We start from the raw sequence: 15,065 nt of genomic DNA, 5'->3' as shown, positions 1-15,065 counted from the left end.
CTTCACCTGTTTCATTGTGCAGTATACACACTAACCTGTTCCTCATTTCCTGCTCTGAAGACAGAAACCATCTTTAACATGAAATCCCTTTTACTGTTGCTGCAATGGACAGTTCATACTTGATTTCAATGGGTAATTTTAAAACTTTGCTGTGGTACAGCCTTTTAACTGAAGAATTTAGGAAGTTTATTCAAGAGGAAAGCAAGGTCATTTCCCTGAGGAGCATCATACTGGCAGCAAGGTGAACTGAGTCAACATAACATTTTTTGGAAATATTTTTTCTAAAAAGCTGAATATACAGATGTCTTAGAATTAATATTCCTTCCCAAGGAGAAATCACTCTACACACGAATGAATATTACTTAAAAATATATTTAAAGACAGCATGAATTCAGCTCTGGCTAATGCTCTTTGAATTTCAGGCCCCATGCTATACTTAAGAAAATTAAATAGTGACAGGAGACTGCAAGTCCATTCAATTAGGCAGATGGAAGATTTGCACAGCAAAGATATTCCTGAAATTATTTCCTAAATATACCAGTGCCCTAATACAGAGCATCATTATTCAGTGACGGTCCTAAGTTGAAAGTCCTAGAGGAAGAAAAAGACAAAAAGGAGAAGGTAGAATATATAAAAGTTGTGGTGGGAAGGTCTTAGAGAAGCCATATCCTATGCTAAATAAAGCTCTTAAGAATAGAATCTTTTATATTACTTACAGACGGAAAATTGAAAGAAATGGGAGACTTCTATGAAGCCAGCAGAAACTATCATAGAGTAGGACAAAATTGGGGGGAGTCTCACAAACAATTTGACACAGAAGAAATGACCTTATCTCAAGAACATTACTATCCAAGCCTACAGTGGCCTTAGGACTGATAACCGCAGCTCCATATGGTGGACAGAGTTGGGCTCTGAGGATATAAAATGTCCTGAAGTCCCTGACCCCAGACCATTACCAGCTCTCCCAAGGATATTCCTGGCATTAGAAAAGGAGCTCTATTTTATTCTCAATACATTGTGACCTCAGGAAAAGCTCCCAAGGGCCAAGCCCCAGGCTGTTATTGTCTCTTCCAAGTATGTTTCTGCATTTGAAAAGGAGCTATGACATTCTCCTTATGTGAGGGTGTCATGGAAAGACTCGCTGCATAAGGCTAGCCCTCCAAACCACAGTTTCTCCCTCTCCTTCTCTCCTCCCTGTCTCTCTCTCTCTCTCTCTCTCTCTCTCTCTCTCTCTCTCTCTCTAGTCCTCTCTCTTTCTTACTTCTTAATTGGTTTATTTATTAACATTCCAATTGTTGCCGCACTCTCTGGTCTAAGCTCCCGGGGCTCTTTACCTCAATCCCACTTCCCATTTGCCATTGAGAGGATGCTTCATCACCCCCACCTCTACTCCTCTAATACACTCAACTACCACCTCCTCACCTCTCCCATTCTTCTTTGGAGCATCAAGTCTCTATAGGATTAGATGTATAGTCTCCCACTGAGTACAGACAATGCAGTCCTCTGCTACATATGTTCCCAGGGCCATGCACCAGCCCATGTATGCTCTTCAGTTGATGACTTAGTCTCTCTGAGCTTGCAGGGGTCTGGGTTACTTGACACTGTTGGTCTTCTTAAGGGATTGGCATCCCCTGCAGCTCCTTCCATCCTTCCCCTAACTCTCCATAGGGATCCATGACCTGAGTCCAATGGTTGGCTATATTTGCATCTTTCTCAGTCAGTTGCTGGTGTTGCCTCTCAGAGGACAGCCATGCTAGGCTTATGTTTGCAAGTACATTATTTTTATTATTTTATTTATTTTATTGACTTTATCAATTTTATTATTTTTATTATGTATTGACTGATTGATTTTATCTCTTTTATTATTTTTATTATTTATTGGTTGATTGATTTTATTATTTTTATTATTTATTTACTGATTGAATTTATTATTTATTGATATTTTGTTTTATTATTTTCATTATTCATTTATTGTTGATTTTATTATTTTATTCATCTTATTGATTTTATTACTGTTATTATCTTTATTGTTTGATTCTATGATTTTATTATTTTTATTATTTATTGATTGATTGATTTTATGATTTTATTTTTCCATCTCTAACCACCCAGTGTAGTCTGCCCCATGTGGCAGAACTATGTTTTCCTCAATTAGAAAATGGGTGTTTCAGGCACACCAGGCCTTACTGTTGGTTGTGACTCTGTAATGACAGTGTAAGCAGCTTGTTACAGATCTGGTTCTTTTTGCTATGTGAATGTTCAGATGGGCTGGTTGTACATCATAGTTGTCCCCATGATGATTTGGAGACATATTTCTAAACAAACCTGATGAACAAACACGTGAATCCCAGCATTTTAGTCTCTCACCACCCTGTTGAGCATACTATTCAACTGTGGGATGTTTCTAAGGTGGTACTCCATCTGCTAAATGCTACTTACTGCCGCTAATTCCTCAGCTTGGAAAATCCTTCGCTTCATCAAATCTACTCTTAATTTCATCTCAATTTAATATTGGATAATTAAATAATTACCCAACACATGAGATGCTTTTTAAAAGCTCCAAAAAATAAACTGCCAAAGGATCTTATACAAAAGTTGCAAATGCTAAGAGCAGAACTTGTAGACTTAAGAGAAAATAGAGCACTCCAAGTTTAGAATCCTACCTGTATGAATGCCTTAAACAAGTCCCTGGCTCAAATGTTTTATACAGATTCAGCCTTGATGGTGAGGTTATTCAGAGGTCTCAGCCTGATGTTGGTAGTGAGGAGCACCACAAGGGACCTCACAGGTGGCCACATCTGGCTACATGTGACTGATGCTTCCCATCCAGCACCAGGGAGGACCTACCACCCAGCTCCACTGCTCCTCCACATTCTTCTCAATATGGGCAGAGACCTTGTGCTCAACATGTCTCAAAAACAAAATTTACTGAGGTCACAACACAGCATCCAAAAGCAGCACTCAAAGCAGGACATAGAGAACCATTCAAGCCTGCACAGCCAAAACAAAGTTCAACAAAGGTACCAGGAAGAACACTTCTCTTAGTCTGACTGACAAGTGCACCTTGTGTCCTTGATTGGCCAGTGAGTCTTACCCCTCTAAAGGTTAGAGTGTGCTTCCAGTCGTGTGCCAGACCTTTCACATATCTCAGATCAGGTTTGCACACCCATAGCGTTTGTGCCTGTCCTCCAAGAATCTCATACATCTGCACTCCCACCCAGCCCTGGAGGAGGACACACCATTGGAACTGAGGCTGTTCAGCTGCTTTCTCCTCCCCTTTGTGGGCAGTGATCCTGCACTCATCATGACCTGACTTCATAGCTTGCTTGAGAATTCCTCACAGCACTTCACCTTCTTCTTCCTAAAATCAAGATGGATAACTTGTTACTTGACTTGCAAGGGCAGTATAAAGCTGTCCCCTCAATGGAAGGATTCCAGGGTTTTAACATTAAAGAGGGATATTAGGAAACACGTGTTTTGCTTTGCGGCTTCATACAATTCCCTTCCACCAGATGATAGGCATGAAAAAACCGAGGGAGAAAACCAGGAAACAGATGACAAACACTGTGGACAACTGTTGTTAGTTAGCAAATCTTTTCAATGGCAAGGTGGGGAAAATCCCACAGTTGTGTTATGACATGTTTTCTAGATCAACATATCTCATATAGAGAGTGAACTTATCTGTGTATGTAGAAAGAAGATTTATTATAATGTCCCAGAGGCACTTGTCCTCTTCTTCCAATAATGGTTGTTTGCCAAGGGAAACTTCAAAATCAAGGACTTATCTTCTGGTGAAAGGGAGCAGCAATTTCCCTGAACCCAGCATGACATGATAAAACAAAACTCCTGTTTCTGAAATTCACTCTTTAAAGTTAATAGCCTGGGCACCCTTCCCCTTGTGGGTCAGATTGATTCCTCCACTGCACCTGAGGGATGGGCTATGCAGTATATTCACCTTGATTACAGGAAGAGGAAGGCAAGTGCTGTGAGGAAAGCTCAGGCAAGGTCTGAATTTAGGTCCTGGTAAGTGCAGGGTCATTGCTCACAAGGGGAAGAGCAGGCAGCTGAGTAGCCTGCGCTGGAATTTTGGGTTCTCCCTTAGTTCTGGATGGTGTGAGAGTCCTCTTGCAAGGCAGGCACACATGCTAAAGGAGTGCAAACCACCCCTAAGATCTGGAAAAAGTTTTGGCCCTAAACAAGAAGCAGAATTTAACCTTGAGGAGTGGTAAGGCTTACTGGCCAATCCAGACATCCAAGCATACTTGCCATTCAAACAAAGGCGGGATCTTCAGGGAACCATTGTGCAAGTGCACTGACTTTGCAGGCCAGAATAGTTTACTGTTTTCTGCTCTGAAATCTGCTGTTCCATGCGGTCCTGTGAGGGGACCTCAAGGAAGTTGGAAATCGAGAAATGGTAAGCACAGGATATCTGCCCACAGTGGGGAGGAACAGGTGGCTGAACCTGGTGGGTGCTGGTGTCCTATCAGGGGTTGGATGGGAGACATCAGCTAGATGTTACTGTGTGTGAGGTTTCTAGTGGTGCTTCTTACTTGCTAATCACACAGTGACCTCTGAATATTTTCCCTGTCATGGCTGAATCTTCCCAAATCATTTGGACCATTGGTTTTCTTTTAGAAATATCATGGCTGCTTTTTTATTCTGCAGTACATTTCCAAAACATTTTATGTTTGACACTACATACTTAGAGGGCTGATATGAATCTAATAGGTCTATTTTACCACTAGCTGGTGTTTGTTTTGTTTTGTTTTGTTGCACTATTCCTATTCCTTTACATGTATAATGTTTTGAATATTGTGTGGCAAGGGGACATTTTTTTTGTTCCAATATATTTGGTATTTTGGATGCGTCTTGTATCTTAATAGGAATCATAGTCTTTGGTTTAGAAGTTATTCATTTATGATTTCATAAAAAAATACTTCCTTGTATTTTGAGCTGATAGTCATCTTCCATTACGGTTAGTTGTAGTATTTGCTTTTGATATGTTGCATTGTTCCTGGTTATTTAGTGTCAGGAAACTTTGAGAAATCAAATGTTTTTTACCAATAAGTCCATTTACTCTATTTATCATCCTTTCCTGTTCAGTGTGTGAACCTTGCCTCTGTAGTGGGTATGTGCAGGCAATTTCGATGGCCTGCTCTCAGGGACTTAGCACCTGCTTAAATCAATACCTGCCGCCATCAACTGCTGCTGTTGTCAGGTGTGCTTTATATACATGGAGCACTCTCTTCAGCTGTTCTCTATATATGTTCCCTGTTTCTGTTCTCTACACATGCCTCCTCTATAGTCTTTCTCTAATTTCATCACATTCTCTCTGCTCCATATATGTGTTCCAGTCTGCAGGTCCTCTTGTGTACCTCTATCCCTTCCCCAGGTTCTCACTCCTATCCTTTCCACAAAACAACCTCTTTTGTATCAGATCTCTTGCATGTTTTAATTTTTGAGAATCTGCTGTGACAGGACAAACTGGATTACTTAGTGACATATTTCCCTGGCTTATCTTCATTATGTTCCAATGCTGATGTATAAGTACCTGGGTTTGTGGTGATAATAGGTCTAGATACTGATCTCTGGGTTTGTCTTGTTAAAGTGGTAATTTTATTCCTGAGTTCATTTTTGTTGTCTGTATTTTCACTGGATATTGGCTAAGTGTCGCCCCTTTTACTTACCTGTTTGGTGGGTATGTTCAAAAGGGAATGATTGCTGATGTTGAAATGGCAGGCAGGAAGATACGATCTTAGCAATCCACCAGAAGACATAGTCAGGGGAGAGTGTAAGCTGTTGCTGGTGTTTGTACAGTGTTAAGGAGATCTGTGTAAATTGCATGTGAGATAAATGGTGTGATAAATTTTATGGAAAACCTAGTTTGTATCCTGACAGGCATGGCATATAGTTGAAAAAGGAGTGTACATTCCTGTCTACTGGAATAGGAAGGGGTATTCTGTACCATTGTAATTTGGAAAGATAGGACTTACTTTCTGATTTTAAAAGATTTGACTTTCGAGATATTGCTTTGAGTGTCAGAAGACACTTTAGACATTTAAACCATGTAGGAGTTCCTTCAGACTATTAGGATCACTGTAGACTGAATGCATTTTCATTACAGGATAAACTGAGCCTATAGCATCCAGGGTCAGAATGGGATTGATTGGGTCCCCTGGTTATCCTCCCACCATGGGGCTTCAAGTTTGTGCTGGGTTTAGTGCATACTCTCCCACTGAGGCCAGATATTGGAGTACAGTCAAAGGATAGGCAGCAGCTTTAGGGACAGACCCTGTTCCAGTTGTTGGAGGACCCTCATGGAGACTAACCTGAACTTCTGCTACTTATGTGCCAGGGGACTTAGTCCAGCCTATGTCTGCTATTTGACTAGTGGCTCACTCTCTCCGTCTCACCAAGCTTAAAGGTTTCATTGATTGTGTTAGTCTACATGTGGAGTTCCTACCATCTTAAGGGCCTTCAGTCCTTCCCCAACTCTTCCTTAAGCATCTCCAAGGTCCAGCCCATGTTCCACTGTGGTTCTCTGCATCTATTTCAGTCAGCTGCTGGGTAAAGCCTCTCATTGGACACTTACGAAAGTCTCCTGTCTGGGAGCATAACACTGTATCTAAAATAATGTTAAGGATTGGAGATTGCCTGTAAGGTTTGTCTCCAGTTGGGCGAGTTTTCATTGGGCATTCCCTCATTCTGTGCTCCAGGTGTGCCCCTGCTTTTCTTTTAGATGGGACAAATTTTGTTTTGTGTGTCTACTGTGCTGTAGTTGAAACTGATCCTTCAGGTTTCTTCTCATGCTCCCATACAGTCACTATTTGGACTCTGTCCCTAAATCACATAAGATCCTTTAGCCCCATTTGCATTTAATGTTAATCAATTTTACAAACCTGGTGGTTTAATATTATTTTATGTAATTCCTTATTTTTTGTTTTCAAGACAAAATCTCTCTGTGATATCCTTCCTGTCCTGATAGTCGGTATAGGAACCATATATGCCACTTGACACGGTTTTGTACAATAGGGATATGCTTTTGTGCAACTTTTAATCCTAATATTTCACTTTGAAATTTGGACAAATAGATAGGTTATATTACATTTCTCATGTTGATAGATGTTCATTACATCAATATTACCTGAGTCTTCAGAGTCCTTGGATTCCAGGTGTATGATGTACTTCCTCACACTTGTGATTGTTCTGAATGTTTGAGTAAATAGTATTTTTCCTATGTGTATGAATATGAATATCATATCTCTTCTTTACTGTTGTCATAAGGTGGCGTCAGAACTCTTGATCTTGAAGTAATGAATAGATGTTGGTCCCCATGCTTATGTGAGAAATTGACAAACACAATGTGGAAGACCAGCTAGAGCTTTCCACTGCTGAGCTCTCTCTCCTGCCCTACATTGCTTATCTATGATCAACATTTATATTACTATATTTTCATCTGTACATTTGTAACTGTTTAAGCATTCATTCCCTTTTAGCAAAATTTTATTAATGTCATAGTTTAAACTGTTGCACTTCATGTTTCTACAAGATGAATACAGATATGAAGTAAATGTATAATTCTTTGTGGGAACTTTTAGTAAATAACTGAGTTATATATTAAGATCCTCAATCCCTACAAAAATCAACCAAGGAAACCAAAATGATAGAGACCATTTGTTCCCCTAGAACACATTACTTAGGCCATTCCAGCATCCAGCTTTATGACATATACTTGCATGCACTTCTGTGATTGAAGAAATGGGCAAATATACCCAGTTTGCCCATCACTTTTGTAGTTAGTAATTGTTCATACAATTTTCAGGTGTGTGATCAGTATTTTGGATGTTTTCCATGCATTTCTCTCTCAATTGTCATTTCTCTGTCAAGGCTGTATCCTATTCAAAGTGTTCAAAAGCAACACAGGTGAATCTTATAATTCATGCTCCTTCTAAAACGACAGAGTGATTGTAAATTCTGAGTCAGAATAAAAGTGGAGCAAGTGCCAATTTTGTTTTGTTTTGTTTTGTTTTGTTTTGTTTTTTTATTTTTCGAGACAGGGTTTCTCTGTATAGCCCTGGCTGTTCTGGAACTTACTCTGTAGACCAGGCTGGCCTGGAACTCAGAAATCTCACTGCTTCTGCCTGCCAAGTGCTGAGATTACAGGCGCGTGCCACCACCACCTGGTGCAAGTGCCAAAATTATATGAATATATGTTCGACGAAGCATGTATTTCCTTTACATTGAGGTTAGTATCATGCTTTGTGTTGTACATATGTGTGGGATATTTAGGATGCAGTGACTTTGGAATGTGTGCATGTGAACTTCACTGAGGAAGAGTGGGATTTGCTGGTTTTTTCTCGGAAGAATCTCCACAAAGATGTGATGTTGGAAACATACTTGAACCTCAATGCTGTAGGTAAGACTGTAACTTTTTTCTAAAGGTAACAAATGATTATTGGTTATTGATGATCTTCTAGTATTTTAATTGTGAATAATGAAGATTGAACTGAATATTCAGTTTCACTAACTTTTCACCTTAAATTTAATGGCGAATTCACAGTACATTGTATTTTTCCTAATTTCCAATTGTATATTATTCATTTTCTGTTACTGTGTTTTAGGCTGTAACTGGGAAGACAATCATCTTGAAGAACATTTTCACAGTAGTAGCAGACATGAAAGTAATTTTCATGTGGAAGTTGATACAAACTTACCTCTGAGGTATTTTTTGTATCTTTTAGAATCCCCAATGAAAAGCAAGAGTGTGAAATAACAATCCTTTAAGTGTAGTTATGATTATAATATTCTTACAAAAGCATCTACCTCAAGATCCGATATCTGATTTGTGTATCCATTTTATAAATCGCTGCTTTAGAGCTGTGCTGTGGACCTGCCAATCTGTATAGTCTCATAGTACTTAGATATTGCACATTGAATAGTGATAAATTTATATTCTAAACATTCAAGTAAGCAAAGAGTCCATAGTAAAATTGGTGATACTCATATTCTTGTAGAAATATGGTTAAGTTTTGTGAGACATCATTTTATGAGAATCAAGAATGTGGCTGTGTAGAATCATTAATATATATTGCACATGTTATGAGGAGCAAAAATTCAAACAGTGTTAAAGCAACGTGTAAATCTTGCATTTTTCATTCTTTTTTTGAAAAATTAGGTATATTATGTGTCCCAATTGATAAAAACTATATGAGAGTAGGGATATTGAAAGAAGCAACATAAAATTTTTGTTCATAAACAATGAGAATATACGTAGTATTCTGTCTTTGATAGACATTATGAATATGATAGACATTTGCAATTAATTGGTTTTCTACATTTACGGGGAACATCTCCAAACTAATAGTGTAGAAAAGCTTAATGGGTATTAGGAATTTGGAAATACTTCTGTGTGTCCTGGTCCACAGTCAAATGTGTTGTAATTCACATTATAGTTAAAAGTATGAAAGCAGTCAGTGTTATAAAGATCAGAGTTGTTCAAACTTTCTTCAGATAGCTGAAATTCATCATATAAAAATCCCATATAAAAAGAATTTGTTATAAATATGAGCCATATAATTCACATTGATTACATGATTGATCAGAGTAATGAATGTGGTACAGATTTCACATTTGCTAATTATCTTTGCAGGCATGCAAGTAGTCACAATGGAGAGAAACCCTTTAAGTGTAATCAATGTGGTAAAGCCTTTGTGTACCAGAGTACTTTCCAATACCATAAAAGAACACATACTGGAGAGAAACCTTATGAATGTAATCAATGTGGTAAAGCCTTTTCGTATCACAGAAATCTCCAAAGTCATAAAAGAACACACACTGGAGAGAAACCTTATGAATGTAATCAATGTGGTAAAGCCTTTGCAAGATCCGGTGATCTACAAAGACATAGAAGAATACATACTGGGGAGAAACCTTATGAATGCATTCAATGTGGTAAAACCTTTGCAACATCCAGTCATCTCCAAAGACATTAAAGAACACATACTGGAGAGAAACCATATGAATGTAATCAATGTGGTAAAGCCTTTGCAGGTCACAGTGTTCTCCAAAGACATAAACTGACACATAATGGAGACAAACCTTATGAATGTAACCAATGTGGTAAAGCCTTTACAAGAGCCAGTCATCTCCAAATTCATAAAAGAACACATACTGGAGAGAAACCTTATGAAAGTTATCAATGTGGTAAAGCCTTTTCAACACCCAGTAATCTCCAATATCATAAAAGAACACATACTGGAGGAAACCATATGAATGTAATCAATGTGGTAAAGCCTTTGCAGGTCACAGTGTTCTCCAAAGACATAAACCGACACATACTGGAGAAAAACCTTATGAATGTAATCACTGTTTTAAAGTCTTTTCATGTCACAGTAATCTCCAAAGACATTAAAGAACCCATACTTGAGAGAAAACTTACAAATGTAATCAATGTGTAAAACCATTGCAACACACAATCATCTCCACTCTGATCAAAGAACACATACCGGACATAAATCTTATTAGTGTAATCAATATGGTAAAGTATATTCAAAAGGGAGAAGTCTTCAAATTTTCTGTGCTGGAAAGAAACCTACTGAATATAATCATGAGTTAAGTGAGAACCCAGCACATATCATCCTAATATGATAGACATGTGTGCTTGGGACTATTTCCACTCTGGAGATGGTTCTCTTGATGCCTTGTCAAAGAAGGTTGCTGCCTTTTACCTTTGTCTGAAGAGTGTCCTTGAGGTTATGTGAAAGAGATTTACATTAATTGCTTTGACAAAGTAAGTCATGAAAATCACCACATAGAATTTGGCCATACAGTTTTTAACAAGCATAGTAAACTAAGAAATGAAAAATTCAAAGCGTAAATTTTAAAATGCAAGGTATCATCAGGAAGTTGAAGAAAACTGAATCCTGTGATCAAGGACATTCAATGGTGTTAAAGTAATAGTTACATTAAGGCAAGATTCCATCCAGCTAAACATATGGATTTGCAGTTGTATGAATGTGAACTATACCATGTTAAGAATTATTATTACCTGGTTATTGTTTTCATGTGGCGATATGAAGATACACCTATGTGTCAAACTGAGAAGGGGTAGATCCTGCTTGCCATTCTGGGTTTTCAATATAAGATCAAAATGGAAGAGCTTAGGTCCAGGCATGGTGTTGCATGATTTTTATCACAGAGTTTTATCACAGAGTTTATTCAGAGTCCTGGAGATCTCTGAATTCAAGGTTAATGCACTGAGCATGTTCTAGGACTGCCAAGCTTAGGCAGTGCAGTTTTTGAAAAATAGAATGTGGATGATAATGTAATGGAAGTGGCCATGTTTCAGTCACATCAGGTAGCAGAACTCAGCATCTTTGTCTATGTGGCTCTGGATTTAGAGGCAAGAATAGAAGGGACTAGTGAAACAATTAATGCTGGATAGCTGTATTTCAAGAACTAGAGGTGATGGAGAAGAAATCAGCATCACTGAGGTTAAATCTTCTGGGTAGTGTTTTCTGAGTGAAAAAGAGGGTGTTTTCCAGAGATAGTCAAGGTTGTACCTAGTGGTGCAGCTGGACTTGTTCATGTATAAGAATCACCTAAGAGGTACTGGCTTTGAATTCATGAAGTTGTTATGCAGAGCAGCTGAGTCTTGGCATCATTGAGCGATCATAGGGAGGCTGTAAGTTAAGCATATTTGCAGCAGGAGAACCCAGCACCCGAAAGATGCAAGTACCATGGGATGACAGCAAGAACAGCAGAAGCAGGAGAGTTGAGTCAACCAGACCTAAGAGTGATAGAGAGGGCAAAGCTGGAAGAGTGACCCAATCTCTTTATAGGACCAGAGATGATCATGTGTGGATCCCAGACATTGAAACAAGATGCTGTGATATTGAAATTACCTTGGAGACAGACACTAAGAGTTTGATATGTTACAACTGTGTGTTACCTGCTCAGGAAAAGTGCTTTAAGGGAATAAAATCATTCAAAGTGAAACAATTGTGCTTCAGTAAACAATGCAGAATGGAGTTATAGATCATGAAGAATGCTTTGACAGCAGACCTGGACTTGTAGAGTTTAGAGAATGTTCGGCAGGCTATTGGTCTTTTTACAGGTACAGGATTTCCTCACAATGACCTTTAGAAATGGGAAGTGTAATCTGTTTATATGAAGACATATTGTATGGTTTTTGTTTTGGAGAATATATGTGATTACTACTACATTATTGGATTAATCTCAGAAGAGTCTTTGAACTTTGGGCACTTAACAATTTTGAGACTGCTATAGAGGATAGGAAAATTTGGAGTTTGAGCTCATGTATTCTGTGTGTTTAAGTGAGATCCTTATACACTCATGTATTTGGACAATCATGCAGTGGATTGTGGTAATTTAAATATGATGAGGTAAGGGAGTGGCATTATGAGGTGGCGTGGTCTTGTTTGAGGAAGTGCATCAATATGGGTGTGGGCTTTGAAATTCATACCAGTGCTGCAGAGACCTTCCTATTAGGTCCCTAGAAGACAGTCTCTTCCTAGCTGCCACTGGATAAAGATGCAGAACTCTCAGCTTCTTCTACAGCATCAAGACTGTCTGCATTCCTGTTATGATGAAAATGAAATAAACCTCTGAAACTATAAGCCAGATACAATTAAATGGTTGAATTTATAGGAGTTGCCTTGTTCATTATGTCTTTTCATAGCAATGGACATGAGGAGACAGAAACACCACGAGTTCTTTTAATGTGGTCAAGACTTTGCACAATTCTATAGTCTTCATTTTCATGAAAGAATATGTGTTAGAGAGAAACATCATGAATGTGTTTAGTGTAATGAAGCCTTTGTACACCTCTATCGTCTTCATCATTATGAAACTATTCATACTGGAGAGAAATTTTATGAATGTTCACAATCTAGTAAAGCCTTTATGTTATGGGAACCACTGTGTTCCAACACAATTCAAACACCATGACAATACAAATGATAAGAAGCTTTTGTAGTCAAATCGTTACTGATTAATGCATCCTTGAAGAATATATTAAGAAGCTTATCTGAATCACCCCATTCCATCCCCACCCCGAGGCAGAATCTGATATAGATTTCAAACCTGAAAAACACAAACATCAATGCTAAGTTACAGCTACATTTCCCACCAATGAGGATTTTCTTCTGTTGTTAATTTATGTGAAATGACACAGAATGTAGATTTTATTGTTTAGCCTATTACTCCCACTGGTTATTTTGTAGTTAGGAACAGGAATTTTATTCTAAGGAGTGAAACATGGATAACAGAAATTATTGCTAAGAACAGTCATTATGTTTTGGGGAATAAAACAAATGATGAAAGCTTGCCAAATATTTTTTAAGTATGCAGGTCCCCTATGACCTGGGACTTGAACTTAGTTACAACTCATGATTAAATGGAGGTTGGCAACCAAAAGGTAGTCCTTAGAGGAAGACTCTTTTGCTTGTTCTTAACATTTGCATATCATAGTCATCTTTGGATATATAACAGAACACTTATTGAAGAGAAATCTTATAAATACAATCAATGAGATAAAATATTTCACCATAGTTATCTCTGAATGCATAAAAATACATCCTGGAGAGAAATGCTATGAATATGCCATTTGGTAAAGAGAGAATTTGCGTGTAGCAGTTCTCTGAGAAACCATAAGAAAAAGTTATAATGCAGAGAAACCTCATAAACATAGGCAATGTGTTAAAATTTTTACTTTCTAGGATCTTTATACAAGAGTAAACTCTTTAGCACGCAATTAATCTATGAAAGCCTTTGCATATCACAGTAGATTTTAAGAACCTCCAAGAATACCAAAAGTAATCTGTGACTAAAAAGATTTTGGTAATTTCTTTGCCATCACACCTAGATTGAATTATTCAATGTTATTTATTATGTAGAAAAAATGTGACAAGTGTCAAATTAAAATTAAAATTTTATAATATCTATTTTATTTGTACTTGTAAACACATTTTTACTTACAAAGGTCACTAATTTTTCTTTTTTAGCTAACCATGTATCCAGTGACATTGTTGACAGTGTTCATCAGCTCTAGGAACTGCCTTTGTGAAGCACTGTTTCACTTATGCAAACTATCATATCATCCCAAAGAAAGATAATTTTACTTCCTCCAGTCTAATTTATATTACCTTCCTCTCCTTCAGTTTTATTGCTCTAGCTAAACTATCACATAACATATTGAATAGATGGTTATAGAGAGAATGGTCCACCTTGTCTAGTTTGGGATTTTGTGGAATTAATTTGAAATTATCTCGAGTTAATTTAATGTTGGTGCTAGGCTTGCTGTAAAGTGACATTTTTATGTTTAGGCATGTCCCTTGTATACATAATCACTCCATGAATTTTATCAAAAATTGGTGTTGAATATTGTCAGAGAATTGATCATCTGATGACATGATCAATTCTTGTTTTTTCTTACACTTTAATCCCAGTATGCTGAATCATCACTGTTTTTCTAGAATGAAGCCTTCCTCATAGATCATGGTTGATGATCTTTTGATGTGTTTGATATTTAATTTTTTTGTCTATTAAGTATTTTTACATCTATGGTTTTAAGGATAATTTGTCTGTAATTCTTTTTAATTGCTCACTCGTTCCTGACCGGATATATGAGTAATTAGGGGTTCAGGAAATAAATTGACTAATATTTATTTTGTTTGTATATTGTTGAATACACTGAATTCTTGTTAAATCCTCTTTGGAAATCTAGTAGGATTCTACCCTAAAAATCATGGACGTGGGCTCATATTGGTGGCGTATTTTTAATGAATTCTGTTTTCCTTTATGTTTATGTCCAAGTTCATTTTCTTAGTTTAATTTTCATATGTGTAATCTATTGAGGAAATTATCCATTTCTTTTATAGTTTACACTTTGGTGGAGTAGACCCTTTTAAAAACTATGTCTTTACCATTCTCTGGATTTCTTCATTGTTTGATATTTAATCACCAATTTCATTTTAGATTTCATTAATTTGTATATTATTTATCTTTTAATAAGGCTTTTTATCTTGTTTAATAAAAGCATCAAA

The 15,065-nt window shown here is 37.4% G+C and overlaps 1 pseudogene; it reads left to right on the top strand.

The window, feature by feature from the left end:
- Positions 1 to 5,147: 5,147 nt before the first annotated feature.
- Positions 5,148 to 10,357, top strand: LOC127667412 (zinc finger protein 20-like; annotated as a pseudogene).
- Positions 10,358 to 15,065: the final 4,708 nt, after the last annotated feature.

The sequence above is a fragment of the Apodemus sylvaticus genome, chromosome 17, assembly GCF_947179515.1.
Source record: "Apodemus sylvaticus chromosome 17, mApoSyl1.1, whole genome shotgun sequence".
Lineage (NCBI taxonomy): Eukaryota > Metazoa > Chordata > Mammalia > Rodentia > Muridae > Apodemus > Apodemus sylvaticus.
Note: the sequence above shows the minus strand (reverse complement) of the source record. Positions and strands in the feature narration are given on the sequence as shown.